The sequence below is a fragment of the Papio anubis genome, chromosome 10, assembly GCF_008728515.1.
Source record: "Papio anubis isolate 15944 chromosome 10, Panubis1.0, whole genome shotgun sequence".
Taxonomy (NCBI): domain Eukaryota; kingdom Metazoa; phylum Chordata; class Mammalia; order Primates; family Cercopithecidae; genus Papio; species Papio anubis.
Window position 1 is genome coordinate 114,704,058 of NC_044985.1, and position 27,847 is coordinate 114,731,904.

At 44.8% G+C, this 27,847-nt stretch overlaps 1 protein-coding gene across 1 annotated transcript in view; it reads right to left on the reverse strand.

Annotated features, from left to right (window-relative positions):
• GPR55 (G protein-coupled receptor 55) overlaps positions 1-20,475 on the reverse strand; it is a 48,093-nt gene extending 27,618 nt beyond the window's left edge. The window contains exon 1 of the mRNA XM_017947054.3: positions 18,439-20,475. The gene's annotated coding sequence lies outside the window, so the exon portion shown is untranslated. The remainder of the gene's footprint in view (positions 1-18,438) is intronic.
• Between the last annotated feature and the right edge of the window lie 7,372 nt (positions 20,476-27,847).

Here is a 27,847-nt window from a genome sequence, read left to right on the forward strand (position 1 = left end):
GCTCATTTGGCTTAACTCCACCAAAAAACAAGAGAAAAGAGAGAGAGGAGAGAGAGAGTGCTCTCTGTAGCAGAACTGTACCCATTGTAGAGAGGTGGAAACTGAGGCCCCAGCAGAGGCCTTCCCGGGCAGTGCTTGGGCTAGAGCCAGGTCAAGGCCCATTTATACCCGGAGCCAGCTCGTGTTAGCAGGACAGCATCCTGGCTGGCTGGCTCCCCACCCAGAGACTGCTCGAGAGCTTGGTTGGCTATTGCCTTCCAGAGCAGCCCCTCCTTCCTGTGCACCTCCTCCCCTCTCCCACTAGCCCCTCCATGGAGGGCCAAGAAGCCCAGCCAGCCCTGGGCGTGGGTGCTAAGAGATGTCTGGGCTCAGGAATTTCCTGGCAGGAGCAGCAGTACCCATGTTTGTCTCCTGGCATCCCCAGCCCCGGGGGGGCGGCCAAGTAAGAGAGGCAGCAATGCCAGAGTAGGTCACAGAGCAAGAGCCTGGAGAGCTAAGAGCTATCCCCGTTCAGGGTTCTGAGGGAGTTTGGGTGTTGTCCCCTCTAAATCTCATGTTGAACTGTCATCCCCAGTGCTGGAGGCGGGGCGTGGTGGAGGGGGTTAGATTATGGGGGTGGATTTCTCATGAATGATCTTGCGCCCTCCCCTTGGTGCTGTCCTCTCAGTAGCGAGTTCCTTCCTGCGAGATCTGGCTGTTTGAAAGTGTGCGGCGCTTCCCCGCCCCTCCTCTTGCTCCCACTCTGGTCAGGTGAGATGCCGACTCCCTCTTCGCCTTCTGCCAAGATTGCAAGCAAGGTCTCATTAGAAACAGGGCAGGTGCCAGCACCACACTTCATGTAAAGTCTACAGAACTGGGAACCAATTAAACCTCTTTTCTTTATAAAGTATCCAGCCTCAAATGTTCTTTTATCATAAGAATGGCTGGCTGGGAAGCTAGCCAGTGGCTCAAGCCACCTTAATCCCAGCACTTTGGGAGGCGAGGCGAGGTGGGATCCGCGAGGTCAGGAGATGAGACTATCCTGGCTAACGGTGAAACCCGTCTCTACTAAAATACAAAAAAATAGCCCGGTGAGGTGGTGAGCCTGTAGTCCCAGCTACTCGGGGAGGCTGAGGCAGGAGAGATAGAGTGAACCCGGAAGCGGAGGAGCTTGCAGTGAGCTGAATCCGACCACTGTACTCCAGCTGGGAGGCTGACAGAGCAAGACTCGCCTCAAAAAAAAAAGGCTATGGCGGTAGCTCAAGCTGTAATCCCAGCACTTTGGGAGGCCGGCGAGGTGGATCCTGAGGTCAGGAGATCGAGACCATCCCCTGGCTAACATGGGTAGAAACCCTGTCTCTACTAAAATACAAAACTAGCGAGGAGGTGGTGGCTGAGAGCCTGTAGTCCCAGCTACTGGGAGGCTGAGGCGGGAGAATGGCGTGAACCCGGGAGGCGGAGCGTGAGGCTGAGATCGAGGCCACTGCACTCCAGCCTGGGAGCACAGCGAGACTCCGTCTCAAAAAAAAAAAGAATGGCCTAACACGGGGTCTGTCTTAGGAAGGAGCGCTCGGGCTGTCCCTCTTCTCCCTGGCCCTAGCCCAGGAGGAGGACCAGCGAGATCAGTCAGGTGAGAAACCTCTCCATGAAGATGCCTTCTGCCATTCATTACACACACAACAGCATCTTGGTCCCAGACGCGGGGTCCCCGAGAGGACCTTGAGGAGACTTCAGGTCAGCAGTGGAAATTACCCACCACTGGACATTGGACGGGGCAAAGCTGTGGTGTGGAAAGGGGCAAATCCACCTCCCGCCCACGTGTACCCACATGATTGTTCACGGGACTTCCATGAGCTTGATGAGCCAGAAGCTTTGGTTCTGCACACGTGAGTCTGTGACCTGACTGCTGTGCCTGCTTCACCAGTGTAGAGACTCGGATGCCCAGGCAAACTCCGGAAGTGTGGAAGGGAAGGGGAGAAACCCTGCGGAGGGAGTTGGAGGAGCCGTGGATTCCAGTAACCTTCGCGGATTAGTTCAGAGGGAAATGTCCACAGCAGAGATGACTATGACACCCGGCACAAGATTTAATTCTCAGAGTGAAAACGAGAATGCTGTGTCTGTGGGAGCCCCGGGAGAATGACTCAACAGTGGCGTCCTACAGCATGATTTGCTTTAACTGCAGGTGAAGACAATCATTCAGGAGTGGAAAGAATATAACTGAATGCTTTGTCACAAATTTACTTTGATCTCATGTACCCCATAAATACAGACACTCACTATGTACCGTGAAAATTAAAAATAAAGATAACAAATTCACATTCCGCTTGTTCATCCTGATTCTTACTGCATCAAAGACAACAAGGAAGGCCCCATTGCCTGCCTTCTTGCTCATAGTTCAGCCGTCCAAGAATCATTCTTGATGCCCTGCAAGTGCCAGGCGCTGAGCTAGGCCCTGCAGATGCGACAATGGACATAGATGCTGTCCCAGCCACCGGCACTCGCTGCCCAGGGAAGAACCAGGTAAGGTTCCAGCGCATTGCCCTCCATGAAGCAGGAGCAGGAGTCTCACCACGGCGCTGGGAGCTGCCTGCCTTCCTCCCACCAGCCTCTAAGGGAAGGATTTGTGTCTGCTGGCCCTCCTTGGTAGTAACAAATTCTGGTCGTGGACAAAGCAGATAGAAGACTACAGAAGACAGACAGGCTAAGGCAATCTGTGCAAAAAGATGGCGGCAGGGGAGAGGAAAGTCAAATTCACAGAAAGAAGCGCGGACGTGGGTGGCGAGTGTGTGGCTGGGATTTGAGGTGGAAAGAGGCTGAGAGAGGACTGAGTTCCGGGAGGCAGCTGCCTCCTGCGTGGAGGACTTTCCAAGGGCAAGTGCTGGACATTGAGAATCGCTCCCAGACAATGATCCAGTTTCTCCAACAAATCAATGACATGAAAAGGAAAGGAGAAGAAAAGGGGTGACTCTGAAAGAATGCAATCCACGCCCTCATTTGAGCCCTCATTTGAACAAACCAGTCATAAAAAGACAGTTTTGACACAGTGGAGGAATCTGAATATGGATTTTGTGGTAGACAATATTACAGATTTACTTTTTATTTATTTATTTTTTTGGAGATGGAATCTTGCTCTGCTGCCCAGGCTGGAGTGCAGTGGTGCGATCTCGGCTCACTGCAAGCTCTACCTCCCAGGTTCACGCCATTCTCCTGTCTCAGCCTCCCGAGTAGCTGGGACTACAGGCGCCCGCCACCACACCTGGTTAATTTTTTGTATTTTTAGTAGAGACGGGTTTCACCGTGTTAGCCAGGATGGTCTCAATCTCCTAACCTCTTGATCCGCCCACCTTGGCCTCCCAAAGTGCTGGGATTACAGGGGTGAGCCACCGCGCCCAGTCTACAGGTTGACTTTTAATTGTGTTAGCTAAGATGATGGCATGGTAGTTGCATTAAAAAGTGTCTTTTGTATTCACAATAACCAAGATAGGGAATCAGCCTAAGTGTCCATCAGTGGATTAATGGATTAAAAACATATACACAAAGAAATATTATTTAGCCATTTAAAAAGAGAATCTTGTCATTCGTGACAACATAAATGAACCCAGAGGACATTCTGCTCAGTGAAATAAGCCAGACTAAGAAAGACACATACTACATGACCTCACTTATATGTGGAATTTAAAGAAGTCAAACTCTCAGAAGCAGGGAATAGGATGGGGGCTGCCAGGGGCTGGAGGGCTGGGGAGGATGTGGAACCGGGAGATATTGGTCAAAGGTGTTTCAGTTAACAGGAATACGTTCTGGAGATCTATTGTATATAGTAGCATGGTGACTGTAGTTAATAATTCTGTATTGTAAACTTGGAAATTGCTACAAGAGTAGATTTGAAATGTTCTTACCACGCATGCAAAAGGATAATTATGTGATTGATGGATGTGTTCATTAGCTTGATTTAATCATTTCCCAGTGTATACATATATCAAAACATCACCCTCTGCATCATTCACATATCCAATTTCTGTCATTTGTACCTTAACAAAACTGGGGACCAGAGAGTGTGGAGAAAAAAGTGTCCTCATCAGAAGAGATGCACCCTGTAGTATTAAGCTAAGATGCCATGAGGTCAGTGTAAGTGGTGGAGGGTAGAGATCAATGAACTAGAGATCAGTGAAATGAGACTGGCAGAAGCTGATGGTTGTGGAAGCTGAGCGGGATGTCCCAGTAGCATGGGACAAGTTCCCATTGCAGCCCACACCTGAACCAGGCCATAGTTGGGGCCAAGCTTCCTCTCTGGCAGAGATGGAAGAAAGCAGGCCTAGCCCATCAGACGTTTTAGGGACCTCCAGGGCCTATCGGGGGCAGGGGCCAGGGCAAGGCAGCTGTGGCTGGGGGTGCTCAAGTGGCCCTTTAGGAGTCTACTGGGGTTCTTTGAGACACACCCCAAACTAGAGAGCAGAACATCTTAATCACATCATATTTTAGTGAACCCCGAAAAGTAAATAAGAATTGAGATAGGTTCATGATGAACTAACCCTATTGCTCATTTCCTATGTTTGACTTTAGCAGATTCAACTTTCTGACAGCCCCGTTACACTGGCCACACCATAGACCCACGCCTTCCATCCCTTCCTCATGCCCAAGCCAGTAAGAGCCATTAGCTGGCAAATCGCTGCTTTCCACTATGAATGGGGGAAGCTGCCTGGCTGCCAACAACCCAGTTTACGTAGCGGTCTCCCCTTGGTCAGCACCACCGGAGTTTTGTTGGTTATGGGGCGATCTTACTGAGGTTAGTTAGGTGTGCTGCAGCAGTGAAGCTGGAGCCTGCCTTCTGCACCTTGGACTTGCACCAACCAACTGGGCTCCAATGCAAAGGGCAAGAGCACGATGAAAGAGCACATTTGCAATTCTAGAAGACTGCATCTAAGTTGCAAGGTGTAATTGGGACCCTGGTTACATTTTTAGCTCAAGGGAATAAAGCTCATCCCATCCTCCCTACCCCAGGAGGAAGTGTCTGTTGGTCAACTATGTGACCTCTTTTTTTTTTTTTTTTTTTTTTGAGACAGGGTTTCACTCTGTCTCTCAGGCTAGAGTGCAGTAGCCCAATCATAGCTTACGGCAGCCTCTACCTCCCAGGCTCAAGCAATCCTCCTGCCTCAACCTCCCAAGTAGCTGGGACCACAGGGGCACACCACCATGCCAGGCTAATTTTTAACTTTTGTAGAGACTAGGTCTTACTATATTGCCCAGGATGGTCTTGAACTCCTGCGCTCAAGCAATCTTCCCACCTCAGCCTCCCAAAGTGCTGGGATTACAAGTGTTGACCACCACACCCAGATTTTTAGTGCTATTTTTTTTAAGTACCTTGTGTTCAACTTCAGCTGGTCCCTCACTCCAACTCCTAACATAGCCTGCACCCAGCTACAGCGAGGCTTCCTAAAATACAAATCTGGCCCTGTCCTACCTAAGCAGAAACTGCATCCCGCCTCAGCAGGCCCCGGAGGCTTTGGTGTCTGTCAAGCTCCCCATCAGCGGATGAAGCCTGCAATGCCACCCGGCTCCTCTGTAACATGAGTGTGGCCCCTGACTTCAGTTATCTCCAAGAAGTCTTGGGTGCTACAGTTGCCACCACCGCCCACCCGTGCGCCACCCCCAGCTTCCTCCCTTGGTGAGGCAAAGCACAGCCCCTATGCTTGGTCTGTGTCTCCCGCAGGCCTCTCACAACAGTTGCTTAGCAGAGCTTTCTCAGTCAGCACTGAAAGGGAACTTAGAACCAAGTGAGCTATCAGCCCCTCCAGGCCTGACTTCCCCACTCAGAGCCTCCCCCACTCCTTCCTCCCTCCCCGCCTCCCAACCTCTGGGTCTGGGTGGCTGCTCTCCACACACCTCCCGACCACGTTGACCTGGGGAAGCAAGACAGATTCGAGAGTCTTGATTTTTGTTTTCACTAATTGCAAAAAAAAAAAATACTAAATAAATCAAAATAAACCAAAAAGAGAAGGAAAAATTCTCCCATAGTCCTTACCCTATATATGGAACCTACTCTCTCTCATTGCCTTTGAGGCTTTGTTTACAGGCAGAACCAGCATGAGACTGGCAGGCATGGTGAAGAGTCAGTTACATAATTCAGATTTTTTCACTTAGAGCTGTAGATATTCCTTCCATGCCAGTGCAGAGTCTTCATCATTATCCTTTTAAGCCACATAATATTCTATTGAATGTACATGCCAGCATTTATTTAATCATTCCTCAATTATAGGTCATTTAGGTAGTTTTTCCTTCTTTTGGGAATTATTGTTTTAAAATATATTCCCTGAGGGTTGGGCAAGATGGCTCACGCCTGTAATCCCAGCACTTTGGGAAGCAGAGGCAGGAGGGTTGCTTGAGCTCAGGAGCTCGAGACCAGCCCGGGAAACATAGGGAGACCCTATCTTTACAAAAAATAGTCCAGTTTGGTGGCATGTGCCTGTAGTCCTAGCTCCTCGGGAGGCTGAGGTGGGAGGATCATCTGGGTCAGGGAGGTCAAGGCTGCAGTGAGTTGGGACGGTGCCACTGCACTCCAGCCTGAGTGACAGACTGAGACCCTGTCTCAAAAAATAAAATTAATAAATATAAAATATAGTCCCCGAAGGGGAATCACTACATCAACAGGCCTAATGCTTTTATGGCTCTTGTCTTTGTTTGTTTGTTTTGTTTGTTTTCTTTGAGACACAGTTTCACTCTTCCACCCAGGCTGGAGTGCAATGGCACAATCTTGGCTCACTGCAACCTCTGCCACCCGGGATCAAGCGATTTTCCTGCCTCAGCCTCTCAAGTAGCTGGGATTACAGGCACCCACCACCACGCATGGGTAATTTTTGCATTTTTAGTAGATACGGGGTTTTCACCATGTTGACCAGGCTGGTCTCAAATTCCTGACCTTGTGATCCACCCGCCTTGGCCTCCCAATGTGCTGGGATTACAGGCGTGAGCCTGCTTTTATGGCTCTTGATAGCTATTGTAAGATTGCCTTCCTGGGAAGAATGGGGTGGATTCCATCAATTCCCTGGCCTAGATCAGCGCTTCTCAAAGTGTGGCTCAGGCACTCTGGGGGGAAGGGTGGTCTTGGTATGCTTTCTGGGGATCCACAAGGTCAAAACTATTTTCATAATAATAATAAAATGTTGTTAGTACTTCCTTTTCCATTCTCTCCCTTTAGTGAGTGTACAGTGGAGTTTTCCGGAGGCTCTATGCTGTGTGATGCCGCAGTAGATTGAATAGAGATAGGAGAGGCCAACCATCTTTCATGAAGCCCAGCATCACAGAGATTTGTGGAAATGTAGAAATAATGCTTCTCTTCTCACTAAATTTATTTTGCTTTGAAAAATATAACTTTTAATTAAAAATGTTATTTATGTAAATAATATAGTTTCTTTCTTTTTTTTTTTTTTTTTTTGAGACAGAGTCTTGCTCTGTCACCCAGGCTGGAGTGCAGTGGCGCGATCTCAGCTCACTGCAACCTCCGCGTCCCAAGTTCACACCATTCTCCTGCCTCAGCCTCCTGAGTAGCTGGGACTACAGGCACCCACCACCACGCCCGGCTAATTTTTTTTGTATTTTTAGTAGAGACAGGGTTTCACCATGTTGGCCAGGCTGGTCTCGAATGCCTAACATCATGATCCACCCGCCTCAGCCTCCCCAGGTGCTGGGATTACCGGCGTGAGCCACCATGCCCAGCCAGTTTCTTTGTTTTAATTTCTAACATAGGAAACCCTGATAGATATCTACATAGACAAGAGCTTTTTGAGATCCTTAACACTTTTTAAGAGTGTAAAGGGGTCCTGAAGCCACATGGTTTGGGAACCACTGGCCTGTACATGATGTGGCAGAATGCAGGGTGTGCTGAGCAGGCCTTGTTCAGCCCATCGCCTACCTGCCTGTCTCCCAGGCATGGCACCCAGGACAAGGCACAGAGCAATTGGCTTTTTTGTCTTTTTATCTCTTCTTGCCACTTTTATTTTCTTCTCTTCTTCTCTTTCCCCTCTTTGTTTTTCTCTTGTTTTGCTCTTCTTTCCCCTACTCCAGCCTCAGACCTCATAACAAGAGCTGCACAGATAATGAAACCTTCTCTGCTTCACCTAAATCAAACATTTTTTCTCACATCTAAATAGAGATTAGTGACATTTGAAACAGGTTTTTCATTATTACTAATATCATTCACAAGAAGTGACATGTGTGGTGTTATGATAAGTACACACGTGTTGGCTTTTGCCCACAGTTCCTGGCTCGGAACCCCCATAGCCCTTGTTACAGTCTCGTGTTATGACAGTGGCTGCGTTGGGCCTCAGGAAACAGAAGCTCTCTGGCCTTCTCCTGCTCTCCTTTCATCTGCCACCGGGCAGGACTCGTGTCTCTCCCCGCCTTTCTGATTGTGGGTCTTAAGACTCTCCCCAGAGGGTTCTGTCCTACGCTCTGAGCGAAGGAACGCTGACACCATGAAGCTTCCGTAAAAACCCCAAGAGGACAGGGTTCAGAGAGCTTCCGGAGAGCTGAGCTCACGGAGGTTCCTGGAAGCTCCATGCCCCTTCCCCTATACCTTGCCCTGTGCATCTCTTCACCTGTATCCTTTGTAATATCCTTTAGAATCAACTGGCGAACGTAAGTATTTCCATGAGTTCTGTGAGCCACTCCAGCAAATTGATCAAACCCAAAGAGGGGGTTGTGGGAACCCCAACTTGAAGCTGGTCGGTCAGAAGTTCCGAAGTCCAGACTTGCGTCCGGGTCGGGGATAGTCTTGGGACTGAGCCCTCAACCTGTGGGCTGTAAGACTATCTCCAGGTAGGCAGTGTTGGAATTGAACTGGAGGACACCCCACTGCTGTCCGCGGCTTGGTGGGACAACCGCCCACACATCTGGTCCCAGAAGTCTCCTTCTGTGTTGCTGACTGTTGTTGTGGTGTGTGAGAACAGAGGAAAAACATGGTTTGAGAGTGTTTCCCTGAAACAATATGCATATTTAAAAAATACACACACGTAATCAAAGGACTAAAAATGAAAATGAGATATTTTCATACCAACTTGGCAGAGATTTATTAGATGGCAACGCTTAGTGCTGGCAGATGTCTAGGGAGGAGGGCAGCCTCATGTGGTTTCTAGAAGGCAACTTGGCAACGCGCACCAGGGGCCTTAAAAATAGCCTACCCTTTGACCCAGAGGAGTGCAAAAGGCTGACAGCTCCACTTTGTGCTATTAACAACTTGAAGTTGCCTGGGATCTTGACAACTGAGAGTAAGCAGGGATTTTTTTTCCCTTTCATTAGGCCCAGAGAAGGTACATCTGTGGGTTTTTGTTGTTATTGTTGTTTGGGTTTTTTGGTTGTTTTTTTTGTTTGTTTGTTTTTGTTTTGTTTTTTTGTGAGACAGGGTCTTGCTCTGTTGCCCAAGCTGGAGGGCAATGGCACAATCATGGCTCCCTGCAACTTTAACCTCCTGGGCTCAGGCGATCCTCTTACCTCAGCCTCCTGAGCAGCCAGGACTACAGATACATACCACCATGCCCAGCTAATTTTTTTAAACAAATTTTTATAGAGACGGGGATCTTGCTGTGCTGCCCAGGCTGATCTCAAACTCCTGACTCAAACTATCTTCCTGCCTCGACCTCCCAAGTACTGGGATTACAGATGTGAGCCACCACACCTGGCAAGAGAAGGTACATTTGGGAAGGGAGGGGGGTTACTGGACTTCAAAGATAGAGATGACATGGTCACCTGAACTCTCATCAGGACACGTGGGCAAACTCTCCTGCAGGTAGCAGGCCAACGCCTATAGGGAGAAAGAAGCCTGAGGGCAGGTGCAGCTTGTGTGCCAGGAACCACAATCCAGGTGAGTACTTTGGAATACTCCCTCTGTACTAAAATCCTCTCCTCTTATGCCCAAGCCTTCAGTAATAATATTGGATTAAGAGGTACTGCCTGGTCTTAGCAGGTGTGATCCAGAAGTCAGCTGGAGCCTGGCCATGCCTTGAACTCTACATGAGGTTGGCTCATTGTGAGCCCAGAGGGCTAAGGAAGGCCACAGCCCTCCATAGGATGTCCCGTTGTGTGGTCTGGGGATGGCCAATGCCCTCCCAAGTTTTCCGCACATTCCCAGGGCAGGACTGCTGACACCTCCACGGCCTCTGCTTTTCCCATGGTGCTGCTTGTCAGTTACTTGTCTCCTCTTCCCGGAGTCCTATAGAGACCCCTCTGCCCTCAAGGTGTCATGGGCATTTCTGAAGCTCAGGGACTGCAGAGAGACAGGGAGATTTCACATCACAGAAGCACAAGCTTCCATCGGGCATCTGCACAGCTGAAATGGCCCACAGCTGCCCTGTCCCCGTGGAACATCCCAAGGTCGGCCCCCACAGGAGCCAGCCTCTTGCAGGCAGGCTTCTCTCACCTTCTGCCTTCCTGGCCCTTCTCTCTACCCCTCCTCTTTCCTCCCTCACAGCAGCTGAAGCCTCTGCGTGGTGGCCCAGGTGCCTGCCGATGTCCACCGCCTCTGCTCCTCCATCTGTCCTAACAGTTGCCAAGGTGTTTCCCAGCTATGAGGACCTTTGCTGCCAGTTGTCACAATGAAAATGGTTTCCTCTGTTTCAGCTGGGCCTTGGGGAATTAGAGTGATGCTTGGGTCCATCCTTGGGTGCAGTGGCTCAGGAAGCATGTGCATCCCAGAAAAGCGAGTTCCCTGGTGGCCAGAAGGAAGGAAGGAGAGGTGGCTGGCTAAAGTGACCAGCAACCAGGTAGGGGCGGTGGTTGTGTGGATCCTGGAGCATCGTTCGGGGTTTCTGAGGTGGGCAAAATAACCTCCCCCATCCCAATATGTCCAGGTACAAATCTCAAGAACTGGTGAGTATGTTCAATTACGTGGCAAATTAAGCTTGTCAATGGAATTAAGGTTGCCAATTATCCTGGATTATCCTGGTAGGCCCAATGTAATCACAAGAGTTCTTGAAGGTAGAGAGTGGGGCAGAAGAGACAGAGGGATAGGATGTGAGAAGGACTCAATCCACTGTTACTGGACTTGAAGACGGAAGAAGGGGCGATGAGCCAAGGGCTGCAGGCAGAACCGGCTCTGGAAGCTGGAAAGGCAGAGAAACAGGTTCTCCCCTAGAGCCTCCAGGAGAACACAGTCCTGCCAGCACCCTGATTTTAGCCCAGTGAGACTTGTGTTGGGCTTCTAATCTACAGAACTGTAAGATAATAAATTTGTGTTATTTTAAGCCACTTAATATATGGCAATGTGCTACAGCAGGAAGGGGAAATAAACACATCTTCCCAGACACTATCAGGGAACAAGAACCTGGCAAAAACCTGCACATCCTGTGTCCCTCAGTTGACCATAATGAGGGCACTGAAGAGCAGAATCTCCTAGGAAGCTGGAGAGGCTGGAAGCATCCAGGATACACGTCTGTCCAGTCTGGATCTTCTTAAAAACCAGGAACGTGAGTAGGTGTGAGTCTGCACATGGCCAGGAGAAGAAGGCTGGCAGTACCCTCCACCACCCCAGTCTCCTGGAACCACCTTCCTGGTGGGGGATTCCCAAGGAGAGTCCTCAGCCTGAGAGGCTCCAAGGTCTGATGAGCAGGCCTGTGGAGCAAGCTTATGTTAGCTGAGCTCATTCTGGAAACCACAGCTTCCCACTGGCTTCTGATCAACAGGACCTTGTCTTGCTCAAGTCAAAATACCCAGGAAGCCAAATAATAACAGAGGGCTTCTGAGCAAGTTCCGAGATGCAAAGGTTTCACAGCCCTGGCTATGCAGCTCCGTAATCGTGCCCACAACAGCTGCCCCTGGCATCAGGTGGGCCGCATGCATCCTTGCACCTGGTCTTCTTGCCCACTCCCCTGACACAGTGTAGATGGCACTGCCAAAACCCCATCCAAGCCAGAGCTTTCTCTGTGTTTCCACAGTGACAGAGCCAAGCCCCTGCTCTGGGCTGGCTGTCATTCTGTGTCCTGAAGAGGACTTGGCTTAACTCTCTTCTAGTTTATTTCCTGTTGGATTTAAAGCTTGGCTTCCAAACTTCAGTCTTAGTTCCCTCCTTTCCATGCCACTGGCAGAAGCCTCCTGGCCTTAAACTTTTTATTTTTATTTTTTGTGGGTAATAGTAGATATATATATTTATGGGGTACATGAGATTTTAATATAGGCATACAATGTGTAATAATCACATCTGGGTAAATGAGGTATCCATCAACTAAAGCATTCATCATTTGTGTTACAAATAATTCAGTTATACTCTTTTAGTTATTTTTAATTGTACAATTAAATGTTATTGACTATAGTCACCCTGTTGTGCTATCAAATACTAGGTCTTGTTTATTCTTTCTGTTTTTTTGTACCCACTAACCATGGCCAATAATCATTACTTTAATAAATCCTTTCTTGAAGGTGTTAGTGTTTTTTAAGCATTCAATTTAGTTTGTGTTTGGAATTCAAAGTTAGCACAAATGACTTACATGCCACTTGCACTCTTTCAAAAAAAATCATGACAGACATCACTAATCAATTACTGTACTCTTTCTCCCTGAGCCTGGAGTGCCCCAGGAATCCTTAATATAGTCTTCTAAACAGTCCTCACCTAACAATTGGAAATGGCAAGTGAAAAGAAACTAACATGTCATCCCTTGATGCAATTACACTTAGGGACAGAGTCATCTTTTTAATTCCTCCCACTATGTTTATCCCTTTACTATGTGACGGTAATTCTGTCACCAAGAGCTAACATCCCAACTCAATACACCATTTCTGTGAAATTATAATCTCCATCTACTTTGAGTGGCAAAGAAAAGAATAATTCACAATCCACTGTTGAAATTTTGTCAGATAATGCAAACAACAAATGTTGTTAGCTGTCTAATGATTTTGTGTTATTTCCTTAAGGAAATTTCTCCTCATTTTTATCCAGTAGAAAGGTCTTGACTTCCTATTTCCATGTCTCCTTGATGTGACAGCATATCTGAGGCCTTGTTACGGGCACATGTGACAGTGGATCAGATGCTCTTAGGAAAGAAAGTGGCTTTCACACAGATTCCTTGCTCAACTTATATAATTGTACATAATTCCCACAACCCAAACACAGGCTTTTCTCACCTCACATTTTCTTCAGCCTGTTAAGACAGTTGCAGTGATGGAATTTAGTCCCACATTAGCAGTATCACTACTCAAGGGCCGATTAAACATCCGCTCAATGGCAACTTCTTAGAATTGTAAAGTAAAACCAAATGCAATTCAAGTGTAGAGAATGATTACACTTAACATGGTAGACCGTAAAGGAGACTCACATCGGAAAATGCAGCCAGAAAATATTATACCAATGTCTTTTTGTCTTGTTTTGTTTTGTTTTGTTTGACAGGGTCTTGTTGCATCGCCCAGGCTGGAGTGTGCCTGCAGTGGTGTGATCACGGCTTACTGCAGCCTTGACCTCCCGGGCTCAAGCAATCCTCCCACCTCAGCCCTCTAAGTAGCTGGGGCTACAGGCGTGTGACACCACATCTAGCTAATTTTAAATTTTTTTGTAGAATCAGGGTCTCACTATGTTGCTGAGTTTGGTCTCAGGCTCCTGGCCTCAAGTGATCCTCCCTCCTCAGCCGTCCAAAATGCTGAGATTATAGGCATGAGCTGCCATACCCAACTACACTGGTGTCTTTAAACTAGAGGATTCCTAATTCTCCTTCAGAGAATCCCAATAGCTAGGACAGTGGGAGGTCCTGTTCTAACATTCACCTGAAAGCAAGATTTTATTACCACATTTATTTTATTTACTTTATTTATTGATTTATTGAGATAGACCCTCGCTCTGTTGCAGTGCAGTGGTAAAATCTCAGCTCACTGCAACCTCCGCCTCTTGGGTTCAAACGATTTTCCTGCCTCAGCCTCCCAAGTACCTGGGACTATAGACACGCACCACCACACCCGGCTAATTTTTTGTATTTTTAGTAGAGATGGAAGTTTCACCATGTTGGCCAGGCTGGTCTTGAACTCCTGACCTCAAGTAATCCACCTGCCTCGGCCTCTCAAAGTGTTGGGATTATAGGCGTGAACTCCTGGCCATCTGTTAATTTTTTTAAATATCAGACTTGCAGAAAAGTTGAGAAGCAGTTAAACACCCATTTACCCTTCACTATATATATACAAAAATATATATATATAAATACATATATATATATTTTTTTTTTGCTGAAGCATTTGGAGTAAGTTGCAGACATATGCTCACTTCACCCCTAAATACTTCACCTGCAGCTCCTAAAAGAAGAACATTCTCTTACATAACCCAATACCATGGTCACAATGAAGAAATTTAACGTTTAATGTGCATACAATATTATCTAATAATCTGTATTTTTAAAAAATCTTTGTCTTGCATCTAATCAGGGTTCACACATTGTATTTGACTGTTTAATACCTTTTCATCTAGAGCTGTCTCCCCACCTTTTTTTGTCTTTCATGTCATTGACATTCTTGCAGGACTATTCTGCAATCTCTATTTGCCTAATTACTGCCTCATGATGTAATTCAAATGAAAACTTTTTTCTTTTTTTTTCGGTTCTAAGATCCCCTGTGGATGCCTGAAACTGCAGAGAGTACCAAGCCTGACTGTCGCCAATCACAAGAAGTTTCTGTTCAGGTCTTCCACCCACGAATGTAATGCCTTTTTCGTCTTAACTGAGCACTTATCACGCACTGTGGTCATAACTTTTGCAGTTTGAGGTACAACAGCAAAATCAGCACACATTCTTTTTCTTTCTTTACAATTTCACAGTTAGAAATTTTATTCTGACCATAGATTTTGGCAATCTCAGCAAATGATTTTGTTTCTTAAGTTGGGAACTTTTGCCTTTTCCCTTACAAGAGGCACTTGAGGGCTTCTCTTTGGCATATCTGAATTGCCGGCTTCACTACGCTTGTGCTTTGGGGCCATTATTTAGTAAAATAAGGGTTCCTAGAACACAGGCACTGCAATTCCTTGACAGTCGATGTGATAAGCTAGACGGCTGAACGGGCTAGTGACTAACGGCTGGTGGTGTCTCCAGCATGGATACGCGGGACAAAGGGGTGATTCACATCCTGAGCAGGATGGAGTGGGGCAGCCAGAGATTTCATTGCGCTGCTCAGAACAGCGCGTGATTTAAAACTAGTGAATTTTTGGGGACGGGGAGGGGCGCGGCTGGCCGGTCTTCCTCTCCCGCGGCGCAGGCGGTGCTGGGCGGGTGGAGGCGCGGAGTCGTCTCCATGGCCGCGGCGGCGCCGGAGCCCGGCGAGCCCGCGAAGGGGAAGCTCTTTAAGCTCCTAGGCATTTTCGGTGTTGAAAATATTCCCTGTGCCCGGGATTCAATATTGTATGGTTCATTAGGATCTGTTGTGGCTGGCTTTGGACTTTTTTTTCTTTTTTATTGTTGTTAACTAGTAGAATTAGAAGATCAGGTGATGTTGGAGTAGGAGGATTTATCTTAGTGACTTTGGGATGCTGGTTTCACTGTAGATACAATTATGCAAAGCAAAGAATCCAGGGAAGAATTGCCAGAGAAGGAATGAAAAATAAGATATTATATGAAAGTACCCACGTTGATCCTGAAAGAAAACAAACCAAGGGCAACGGCAGCAGTTGAACAACCTTGAGCAGAGAAAACCAGACTCCCTCAAGTCAGTGTGAACAAAGCTAAGCTCAACCACGAAAAACATTTTGCGTACAATAAGGTCTCAATCAAGTAAATAAAATTTGTTTAAGTTGTAATAAATAAATAAAACTTTTGAATTGTTTGTGAAGTTTTAAATTGAATATTTTCAGGCTGTGGCTAAAACTCAAGGTAGTGAAACCACACATAAGAGAGTACTACTGTTATCACATCAGCAGGCATGTAATGTTAGTCTCATTATTTGTAAACCTAACTTTAAAAAATTTTTTAAAACTATTTATGGGTACAAAGTAGGCGTATATATTTATGGACTATATGAGATGTTTTAATACAGACATGCAATTGCAAAATCATGGAGAATGGGGTATCCATTCCCCTCAAGCATTTATCCTCTCTGTTACAAACAATCCAATTATACTCTTTTAGTTATTTTTAAATGTTCAGTTAAGTTATTATTGACTATAGTCACCCTGTTGTGCTATCAAATAGTAGGTCTTATTCATTCTTCCTGTTTTTTTTGTACCCAGTAACTATTCCTACCTCCCTCTGACAGCGCCCCCCACTCCTGCAACCACCACCACTCCTCTTCCCAAACTCTGGTAACCATCCTAACTGTCTACCTCCATGAGTTCAGTTGTTTCGATTTTTAGATCCTACAAGTTAAGTGAGAACATGCAATGTTTGTCTTTTATTTTATAAACCTCATTTTGATCATTTAGTTAAGGTGATGTCCAAAAGATCTCTCCACTGTAATTAACACATAATCTGCAAAATGATAGTTTGGTAATGTGTAAATATCCAATACCCAAGGACCTCTCACCCAATGGCCTTAGCACCCATCGACCTTATTGACTGAATCAGTGATAACGAGGGTCTTTACAAAATAGTTGTAATCTAATTCTATCATTCCTTCTATCTTTATTAGCAGGCGTTCTTCCATGAAGACACACTGAAATCTTGGTTTATAACTGTCATAAATCACATTTCAAGCAGCAGGAACTCTCCCACTGGAAATACAATGAGAAGCACAGTGTGCTGTGCGAGGTCACAGCAGTTCCAAAAATGGAAATCGCCATAGTTTTGGTTCCCGCTTTTCTTCCTCCTCCTCACACTTTTTCTCCTCCAACTGCTCCATTTATCAAATACTTTGTTGCCAGTGTTGTGGTTTAAGGGCTTCAAACAGGCCAGGCATCTGGCTCACACCTGTAATCCCAGCCCTTTGGGAGGCCAAGGCAGGCGGATCGCTTCAGCCCAGGAGTTGGAGACCAGCCTGGGCAACATGGTGAAACCCCGTCTCTAGAAAAAAAAATTAAAAATTAGCTGGGCGTGGTGGTGCACGTGTATAGTCCCAGCTACTCAGGAGACAGAGACAGGAGGATCGCCTGAGCCCAGAGAGGTCAAGGCTGCAGTGAGCTGTGATTGCACCACTGCACTCCAGCCTGGGCAACAGAGTGAAACCCTGTCTCAATAAAATAAAAATAAAAATAAAAAATAAAAAACAAAGTTGCTTTACACACATAAAATCATTAGTTATTCCCAACAACCCTATGAGGTAGGTGAGAGCAGGCCCATTTTTCAGATGAGGAAATTGAAACATAGAGAAGCAGCTTGCCCAAGGTCATCCAGTGAGTGACAGACTTGGGGTTTGAACTCAGATGCATTTGATTTCGAAAGTCATGTTCCTGCCCAGCCACATTCCTAAAGTACTGCACTAATTTTTTTGTATGCACAGAAAACAATCACAGCAATAGTAATCCTTGATTTTTGTTGATTGCTAAACAACCCTTCATCCTTCTCTCTGAGTATTAGCAATGCAAAAGTCCAGAAGAATTGCATCAAAATAGTGACTACGGTTTCATAGATCATTTTCATTTTTGTCTTTATACACTTACCTGTATTTCCCAAGTTATCTACAATGCACAGGCATTGGTTTGGTGAGACAGACATATGAAGTGTTTTTAAGGAGAAATAGGGGTTTGGACATACATTTGACATAGATGTCAGACTCAGAAAAGCTCTCCCTCAGGGTTGCCTGTCCCTATCAGAGCCTGGATCACAGAGTAGACCCACCAGTACGTACCTGGGCTTAGGTGCTGGCAAGAGGCAATTTAGCAATATATATGACTTATTCTACACCAAACCAACGGAGGAAAGAATATAATTCAACCAATGGCCCATCGTCCCAGAAGCGTAATCACAAACTGGCTTTGTACAAGACTCCAGGAAGCTGTCAAGTTCAGGGAAGCCTGAGCCTTGGACCTCAAATTGCTTACAAAGTAAGCTCAAGACAAAGAAACATACAGGAAACAACTTTTGAGACTGACAAGATAAGAAATGTGCAGTGCCAGTGTAAGAGAATTGACCAGCAGCCAGGAAGGTAAGGTACAGAAGTTACTGAGGCTTCCAGTAATTTCTAAAAGGGAAGTCAGAATCATAGACCTGAAAGCCATTACTCTGAGTTTTTATGATTCTGGGCGTCTGTAACTTTCCTGTGTCTTTCTTTTGTTACTCAAATATTTCCCTACAGTCTTTAGCAAAGAAAACAAAATACCTTGCGAAGGAGAAAAAGAATTAGTAGGGAGATAGAATCCCAGTATAAAACCACAAATACTTCTGGATGACAAAAAAAAAAAATCACCATAAGACAGCTCCAACAGTAAAGAGCCTGGAAGTCGTTAGTACCATCTTTACAAAGAAAAAAGCTGAACAAACTGAAAAGCAACAACTTTTCTTAGATGCTGCAGAGAATGGCAGTCAAAGCACCCACCCTAAAAATAGAAGAGACAGAGGAATACAGAGAACCACAACTTACCTTCCAGGAGCAGAAGCCACCCTGGAGCCGGCAACTTGTAGGAGCACTTACATGGTAGCTGATGAATTGCTGGAGCCTGAGTGTTTGGACTAGTTTAAGTGTTATAAACTCCTGGGGTCCCTGTAGTAAGGAAACTCCATATTTTCCTGGGGTTACCTCCAGGAAGGTCACCAGTTTCTCACTGTGAAGACAGGAGAAAAGTCCCCAGGCTTCAGGCAAGAGGAGAGGAAAAGTAACCATTTAAAACCATCCCCAGCGGAAAAGTAACCATTTTGAAAGCCCAGAGCATTCTGTTCTCCTTAAGTGTTCTCATCAAAGGACACTGCCTTACCAGGGCCTTATCTGCCCTAGGGGAAGGGCAGTGAGATAACTTCAGCCCCTCTCTAGCCTTCCAGTCTCCATCAGGGGAGACAAAGAGAAAGGCTACAGCAGGCACTCGACCCACTGAGATTTAATTGTAAGATTACACAATGCCTCTCCTCCCCAGTACCTTATGGTATTAGTTTGCTAGGGCTGCCATAAAATACCACACACTGGGTGGCTGAACCAACAGAGATGTATTATCTCACAGTTCTGGAGCCTGGAAGTTGTCAGGGCTATGTCCCTTCTGAAGGTGCTGGGAAGGAGCCTTCCTTGCCTCCTAGTTTCTTGTGGTTGCTGGCAATTCTCAGCATTCTTTGGCTTGGAGCTGCTTCATTCCAACCTCTGCCTCTACCATCACATGGCCTTCTCTCTGGAGGAGAGACAAAATTTGACGTCTACCTTATTAGGGCTTTCAATGGGGCCTGAGAATTAAACGGACGTAGACAGACGAACAGAAGTATACAAATGTATTTAATATAAGCTTTATGTGTCATGGGAGCCTTCATAAGAAAATTGTCTTAGTCCATTTTGTGCTATTATAACAGAATATCACAGACCAGGTAATTTATAAAGAATAGAAATTTATTTTTCACAGTTCTGGAGCCTGGGAAGTTCAAGATCATGGCACCGGCAGGTTCATTGTCTGGTAAGGATCCAGACTCTGGGTTCAAGAGGGCATTTGAGTGGTGCGTCTTCCCGAGGGGATGAACGCTGAGTCCTCAGGCGGTAGAAAAGTGGAGTGGGTGATGCTTTTTATAGCATCATTAATTCATTCACAAGAGTGGAGTTCTCATGACCTAACCACCTCCCAACACTGTTGCACTGGGAATTATGTTTCCAATATATGAGTTTTGGGGGACAGCAGACATGAAGACCTTTCAAAAAAAGTAATCAGAGTTAAACATTTATATACTGAGTTGGGCAAAGAATAGTAAAACTGAAAATATGATGAGGCAAAGGGGTTTGTGCTAGGGTGGTTATTGGGGTAGAAAAGTGGCTAGGAAGACAAAGGTCAAGTTAACAAAGTTTGTTTGTGTAGTTTTCTCCCAGCTTCAACTTTTTGTCCTTGATGATAAGAACGTTACTTTCCTCCTGGTATAGGGAAGACAACTTCCATATGGAAGGTTTTATCTTCCTTCCAGGAGGATTTTACCTTCCAGGAGGGTTTTGCCTTCCAGGAGGGTTTTGCCTTCCAAGAGGGTTTTACCTTCTGCTTTTGGGGGTGGGGGAAAGGAGGGCCAGAGTAACCTCTTAAATTGCTATTTAAGTGCCTTTAATGCAAAATAATCCCTGTATCAGAATGACACATTTTGGGGTGAAATGCCCTGAATTCCTTCACCTCTGTGTCTTTGTCTCTATGTATCCACCCCTCTTTTTATAAGACCATGTCATTGGATTTAAGGACCGCTGTAATCCAGCAAGACCTCATCTTAATTTAACTACTTCCATCTGCAAAAACCCTATTTCCATATAGACTCATATTCTGAGTTTCCAGGTGAACAGGAATTTGGTGGGGGGACATTCACCCCACATCAACAGGCTCCAGTATAATAAAAGTAGACTATAACTGAAAGAGTTATTTAAGACAGAGTTCTCCACTAGGCACAATGGCTCACGCCTGTAACCCCAGCACTTTGGGAGGCTGAGGCAGGTGGATCACTGGAGGTCAGGCATTCAAGACCAGCCTGATCAACATGGCGAAACCCTGTCTCTCCGAAAAATACAAAAGTTAGGCAGATGTGTTGGTGGGCACCTGTAATCCCAGCTACTCAGGAGGCTGAGGCAGGAGAACTGCTTGACCCTGGGAGATGGAGGTTGCAGTAAGCCAAGATGGTGCCACTGCACTCCAGCCTGGGCAACGAGAGCAAAACTCCATCTCAAAAAAAAAAAGATAGAATTCTTAGGGAAACCCAAAACAATACAAGAGAAAACAAAACGAACAAAAACCACTTGAAACTAGAGGAAACTAAAGTTTCTGGACACCTACAGCTATAGGAAACATTAAACATGGCCCAGCTCCTAGTCAGATTAACATAAAACCTCACACTATAAACCAATTTACCTCAGGTCCTACTATCATATAAATCATGTCCAGCTTTCAACCAAAAATCACAAAGCATACTAAAAGGCAGTTAAAAACTGTCAACCTAAATAACAGAAACAGGCTCTCTAAAAGGAAAATATATTTATTCAGGAATAGAGCATTGCAATGGGAATGCGTGTGCCACAGTAAACTGCATACGCAAGGAGGAAGAATGAGGAGGATTATATGATTGTTTTGAAATGATTATCATTGGCTACAAGGGTCAGTAACAAAGGTGACGCCCATCCAAGGTTGAACATGCAGCTTTACTGGGCAGATTTCCTTGCGGAAGTGTTTTTTTTGTGTAAGGTTACAATGGCTTTTGTGCAAGGTTTTGGTTTTTACAGAGTCTTTTGTGACAGTTTTGTTATCACGCCAGTCACACAAAGACAAATACTGTAAAAAAAAAAAATGTCCTAGAGTAGTCAAATTCACAGAGATGAAAAACACAATTAGTTTTTGTTTCATGGGTATAGAATTTCAGTTTTACAAGATGAAAGAGTTCTGAGGAGCTCTAGTATGGATTGGTGTCCAAAATGAACTCATCATGGATGGTGGTGATGGATGCACAACCATATGACTGCCACTGAACTATACACTTAAAAATAGTTAAGATGGTCATTTTTACATTGTTTATATTTCACTACAATAAGTATGTTTAACTTTTAAAAAGTAAATAAATGAGAGAAGTAATGGGATGCATCATACCATACAAACTCTAATCAAAGAAAGGTGGGGCAACTATATAAATAAATAGATAAAGCAGACTTCAGAACAAGGAAAATTATAAGGGAGAAAGAGGAACATTACATAGTGATAAAGGGATCAATTCTCCAAGAAAATAGAATAATACTTAACATATATGTACATAACAATGTCAAAATATGTAAGGCAAAAATTAGTAGAATTGCAAGGCAAATTAAAATATCCATTCTTATACTTAGAGACCTCAACATAAGTTATCAGTAGCTGACAGATCCAATAAGGATATAACTGAACTGAACAGCAGCATCAATCAACAGGACACAATAGACATTTATAAACTAATTCATCCAACAACAGTAGAATACACGTTCTTCTCAGGCTTACCAGAAATATTCACCATGATAGACCACATTCTGTGCCATATATGGAACATAAACATGTTTAAAAGAATTGAAGATGCAAAAATTCTCAATGAAATATTAGCAAATCTTTCAATAATATCAGATTTGTCCAACACTGAGATTTATTTCAAGTATGCAAATCTGACTCACATTCTGAAATCAATTTACATAATCCATCACATCAACAGGCTCATAAAGAAAAGTCATATGATCACATCAATAAGTGCAGGAAAAGCATTTGACAAAATTCAATACCCATTCATGATAAAAAAAAAAAAAAAAAAATACAGCCCCAAATCCTCAGCAAACTAGGAATAGAGAAGAACTCCCTCAACCTGACGAGGAAGAGCTACCAAAAAACCCTACATTTAACATTAGACTTACTGGTGTAAAACTAGATGTTTACTGTGAAATCATGAACAAGTCAAGGATGTTCTCTCTCACCAGTCCTTTCTATATCATACTGGAATTCCTAGCTAATACACTGCATCGTCAGGCAGTTTCCATGTGTGAATATCGTAGGGTTCCTTCCTACGATGGCATAGCCTACTGCACACCTGGACTATACGGGTTAGCCTGTTTCTCCTAGGCCACAAGCCTGGGCAGCATGTTTCTGTACTGAATACTGTAGGCAATCGCAACAGAATGGTAAGTATTTGTGTATCTAAACATAGAAAAATACCGTTCAAAATACGGTAGGAAAAATAAAAATATGGTCCACCTGTATAAGGCGCTTACCATGAACGGAGCAGGCAGGACTGGAGGTTGCTCTGGGTGAGTCAGTGAGTGGGTAGTGAGTGAATGGGAAGGCCTGGGACATTACCGACCACTGCTGTAGACTTTATAAACACTGTACATTTAGGCTACACCACATTTATGAAAAAATTTGTTATTTCCCCAAGAATAATGTAACCTTAGCTTACTGTACTTTTTTTTACTTATAAACTTTTCAATTTTTAAAAACGTTTGGACTTTTTTGTAATAATACTTAGCATAAAACACCAACACATAGAGCTGCACAAAGCATTTTCTTTGTACCCTTATTCTATGAACTTTTTCTCTTTTTTTCTTTTTCTTTCTTTTTTTTTGTTCGTTTTTTGTTTTTTGAGACAGAGTCTTCCCTTGTCACCCAGGCTGGAGTGCAATGGTGTGTCTTGGCTCACTGCAACCTCCGCCTCCCGGGTTCATTCTCCTGCCTCAGTCCCCCAAGTAGCTGAGATTACAGGTGCGCACCACCATGCCCAGCTAATTTTTGTATTTTTAGTAGAGATGGAGTTTCACCATGTTGGCCAGGCTGGTCTCAAACTCCTGACCTCAGGTGATCTGACTGCCTCGGCCTCCCAAAGGGCTGGGATTACAGGCACGAGCCACTGCACCTGGCTAAAAATAAAGTCTTTCTGTAAAGCCACCATAAGCGAAGTCAAAAGATAAATGCCAAACTGAAAGAAAAAAAAAAAAAAAGAAAAAAAAAAACAAAACTTCTCTCCACTCATATACAAGCAAATCAGTGAGAAAATGCTAAAAACCCAATAGAAAAGGGGGAAAGGAGGAGATGAACAGCCGGTTCACAATAAAGGAAAAACAATGATTTTTAAACAATAGAAAATTGTTCAACCAATGTCACTCTTTATTTATTTAGACAGGGTCTTGATCTGTCGCCCATGCTGAAGTGCCATCATAGCTCACTGCAGTCTCTACCTCTTAAGAGGCTCAGGTGATCCTCCTGACTCAACCTCCTGAGTTGCTGGGACTGAAAGTGAGTGCTCTCATGCCCAGCAAATTTTTGTGTGTTTTGTAGAGACAGGGTTTCACCATTTTGCCCAGGCTGATCTCCTGAGCTCAAGCGATCTGCCTGCCTTGGCCTTCCAAAGTGTTACAATTAAAAGCATCAGACACCACGCCCGGCCTCAATGTCACTCTTAATAAGAAACATGCAGGATTAAAAGTACACTGAGGTACCAGTTTCCTCTTATCAGATTGGCACCCATTCAAAAGCTTGATAGCACACGATGTGAGTAAGGTGGGAAATGGTACTCTCAAGCATCATCGGTAGAAATGTAAATGGGTACAATCCTAGTGGGGGAAATTTTGGTAATATTAATCAAGATTACAGCTGTTTGGGCCCTTTGACCCTACAGTTCTATACAAAGAATGTATCCTGGAGATATACTCACGTGTGGAATGACAAATCCAGTTATTTACCGCAACATTGTTGATCACAAAAAGAGCAGAAACCACTCAAATGTCCACCACAAGAGATTATTTAAAACTGGACAGTCAATGAACAGAATCACCATAGAGCTGGTGTTTCAGAAAGACACACTGCTTTATGAGCAGGTGTAGCACAAGCTCCAAACTACATTGTGGAAAAAAAGCACAGAGAAATGTGTATGGTACACTGTTGTTTATGAAAAGAAAGAGAGAGAGAGAGGAAGGAAGGAAGGAAGGAAGGAAGGAAGGAAGGAAGGAAGGAAGGAAGGAAGGAAGGAAGGAAGGAGGGAAGGAAGGCAGGCAGGAAGGCAGGAAGAAAGAAAGAAAGAAAGAAAGAAAGAAAGAAAGAAAGAAAGAAAGAAAGAAAGAAAAGAAAGAAAGAAAGAAAGAAAGAAAGAAGGAAGGAAGGGTAAGGAAGGAAGGAAGGAAGGAAGGAAAGGAAGGAAGGAAGGAAAAGAAAGAAAGAAAGAAAGAAAGAAAGAAAGGCCTTATTTATCCTTATTTGCTTGTAGAGGTACTATACAGACAATCTCTAAAAAAAAATTTGTGCAAGGACACATAAGAAGCTGAAAGTCCAGTTGCTTTCAGGTAAAAAGAAAACAGGAACCCTGAGGACAGAATGGGAGGGATACCTATTTTGAAGGGTATTCCTTTTTTAGGTCTTTTGGATTTTGTACTGTTGGGTCTGTGGTAGTTCTTTTGTTTGGTTTGGGGGCGTTTTGGTTTGTTTTTGTTTTTGTTTTTGTTTTTGTTTTTGTTTTTAGACAGGGTCTCAGTCTCCCAGGCTGGAGTGCTGTGGTGCAATCATGGATCATGGTTCACTGTAGCCTCGATCTCCTAGGCTCAAGCAATCCTCCCACTTCAGTCTCCCAAGTAGCTGAGACCACAGGCAAGCGCCACCCATCCTGGCTTTTTTTTTCTTTCTTTTTTTTTAGAGACGGATCTCACTATGTTGCCCAGGCTGTTCTCAAACTGCTGGACTCAAGCGATCCACCTACCTCAGCCTCCCAAAGTGCTGGGGTTACAGGCGTGAGCCACTGTGCCTGGCCTATGTTGGCTCTTTTCTCCTCTGCAATCTGGGGACAGAGGCCAAGCCCCGGATGAGGCTGCAGCTGCTGCAGCACTCTGACAAAGAGAGAAATCCTCATGGATGATGATGGTGGCCTTAGGGCACCTGTCAGCACGAGAGTGCTTTTCATAAGCACTAGTCATCTTCTCTGGTTTATAAGACAAGGAGTCACAAGAGGGAGAAGATGGCTCCCATGATGTGAGAGGGAGAGACTAAGTCAAATAGGCCCGAGGGCCCACCCACGCCCACCCACGACCTGGAGAGACTGCAGTGGTCCATGCTCTGCCACCCAAGGGGTAAAGCTCAAAGGCCTCTGTCCGGCATCCTGAGATCCATCTCCCAAGCAGCTTTCTGGTGCTCCCTTCCTCTGCTCTGCAGGTGGGCTGCACGGAGCCTACACCAATATTCAACTCAGCCTCAGCACTCAGGGAAGTCTGCTTTTCAGCTCCACCTTCTGCCTTGGGAAGGCTCGAGAGCCGACCGGCCACTTTTTGGCAGGAGACTAGGGTCCGGAGGCAGGAAACCTAAGGCCGATTCACGCTGACTTCCTAGAACCAAATCGAAAGGAAAACCCCAAATTTCCATACCTAAGTAACAAAAGGACCAGAGGCGACTCCCTTTGAAAACCACCCACCCGTTTCTGCTGGAAAATTGAAAGTAGCTCTGATTGGTTGCAGAAAGCAAAGATATTTGCATAGGAGTGTAACTTTGTAATTTCACTTAAGTCTCTGATGAGTTGCTTTCCGCAACCAATCAGATGGATTTCGGGCCACTACTTTATCTGCATTGGGTGAACACCATGTAGCCAATGGGAAACCTCTAGCGGGTATTTGGACCCCAGAAGATTCTGCAACTGGGCTCTTGAGCCCCTATGATCGGGCCACTCCCATCCTGCAGAGCGTAGTTTCGTTTTCAGTAAATCTCTGCTTTTGTTGCTTCATTCTTTCCTTGCTTTGTTTGCGTGTTTTGTCCAACTCTGTTCAAAATGCCAAGAACCTGGACAACCTCCGCTGGTGACAGCTTCTCTGCCTTGAAGTCCATCAGGGAGCAGGTGGCCACATAAATGATCATGATATGGAGCCTGCATGTCATCTGAAGTTACTCCAGCCAGGCAGGCCTTCCGATTCAGTGGTAAGGCTGCATATTCACTTTTAATCATAGTTGAGCATGAGAGATGTAACGAGGAGTAAGAAAATATTATGTGCTTTAGGTTTTGAAGTTCTATCAGTCCATTGCAGTATAAATGCACTATTATTATTGCTGGAGTAAAATGTGCCAATAATTAGTGATGACTGTGAAAGGTATTTATTTTATGCACCAAAACAATTATTAAGAGCTTCTCAACAGATAAATAGAGAAGTAGATTGATGGTTAAGACAATGTGTTAACTAGATAACTTTAAGAAGTACCTCTAGTCCCAGCTACTCAGGAGACTGAGGTGGAAGGTTTGCTTGAGCCCAGGAAGTCAAGGCTGCAGTGAGCCAAGATTGTGCCACTGCACTCCAGCCTAGATGACAGAGCAAGACCCTGTCTCACAAAAAAAAAAAAAAAAATAGAACAATGTATCACCTATGGTGCAACACAGTATAAAGATTTAAATGAGACTGTTAAGTATGATGATAGACATTAGACTTTCTGATATCTAATCCTTATAAAAATTATTTGGTGTACTTACATTTGTAATATTAAGCTAAATAAACTTTAGGATGGCTATTTAATTCTTTTTTTAATATATACTTTAAGTTCTAGGGTACATGTGCACAACGTGCAGGTTTGTTACATATGTATACACGTGCCATGTTGGTGTGCTGCACCCATTAACTAGTCATTTACATTAGGTATATCTCCTAATGCTATCCCTCCCTCACCTCCCCACAATAGGACCTGGTGTGTGATGATCCCCTTCCTGCGTCCAGGTGATCTCATTGTTCAATTCCCACCTATGAGTGAGAATATGCGGTATTTGGTTTTCTGTTCTTGTGATAGTTTGCTGAGAATGATGGTTTCCAGCTGCATCCATGTCTCTACAAAGGACACGAACTCATCCTTTTTTATGGCTGCACAGTATTCCATGGTGTATATGTGCCACATTTTCTTAATCCAGTCTGTCACTGATGGACACTTGGGTCGATTCCAAGTCTTTGCTATTGTGAATAGTGCCGCAATAAACATATGTGTGCAAGTGTCTTTACAGCAGCGTGACCTATAATCCTTTGGGTATATCCCCAGTAATGGGATGGCTGGGTCAAACGGTATTTCTAGTTCTAGATCCTTGAGGAATCACCACACTGTTTTCCACAATGGTTGAACTAGTTTACAGTCCCACCAACAGTGTAGAAGTGTTCCTATTTCTCCACATCCTCTCCAGCACCTGTTGTTTCCTGATTTTTTAATGATTGCCATTCTAACTGGTGTGAGATGGTATCTCATTGTGGTTTTGATTTGCATTTCTCTGATGGCGAGTGATGATGAGCATTTTTTCATTTGTCTGTTGGTTGTATGAATGTCTTCTTTTGAGAAGTGTCTGTTCATATCCTTTGCCCACTTTTTGATGGGGCTGTTTGTTTTTTTCTTGTA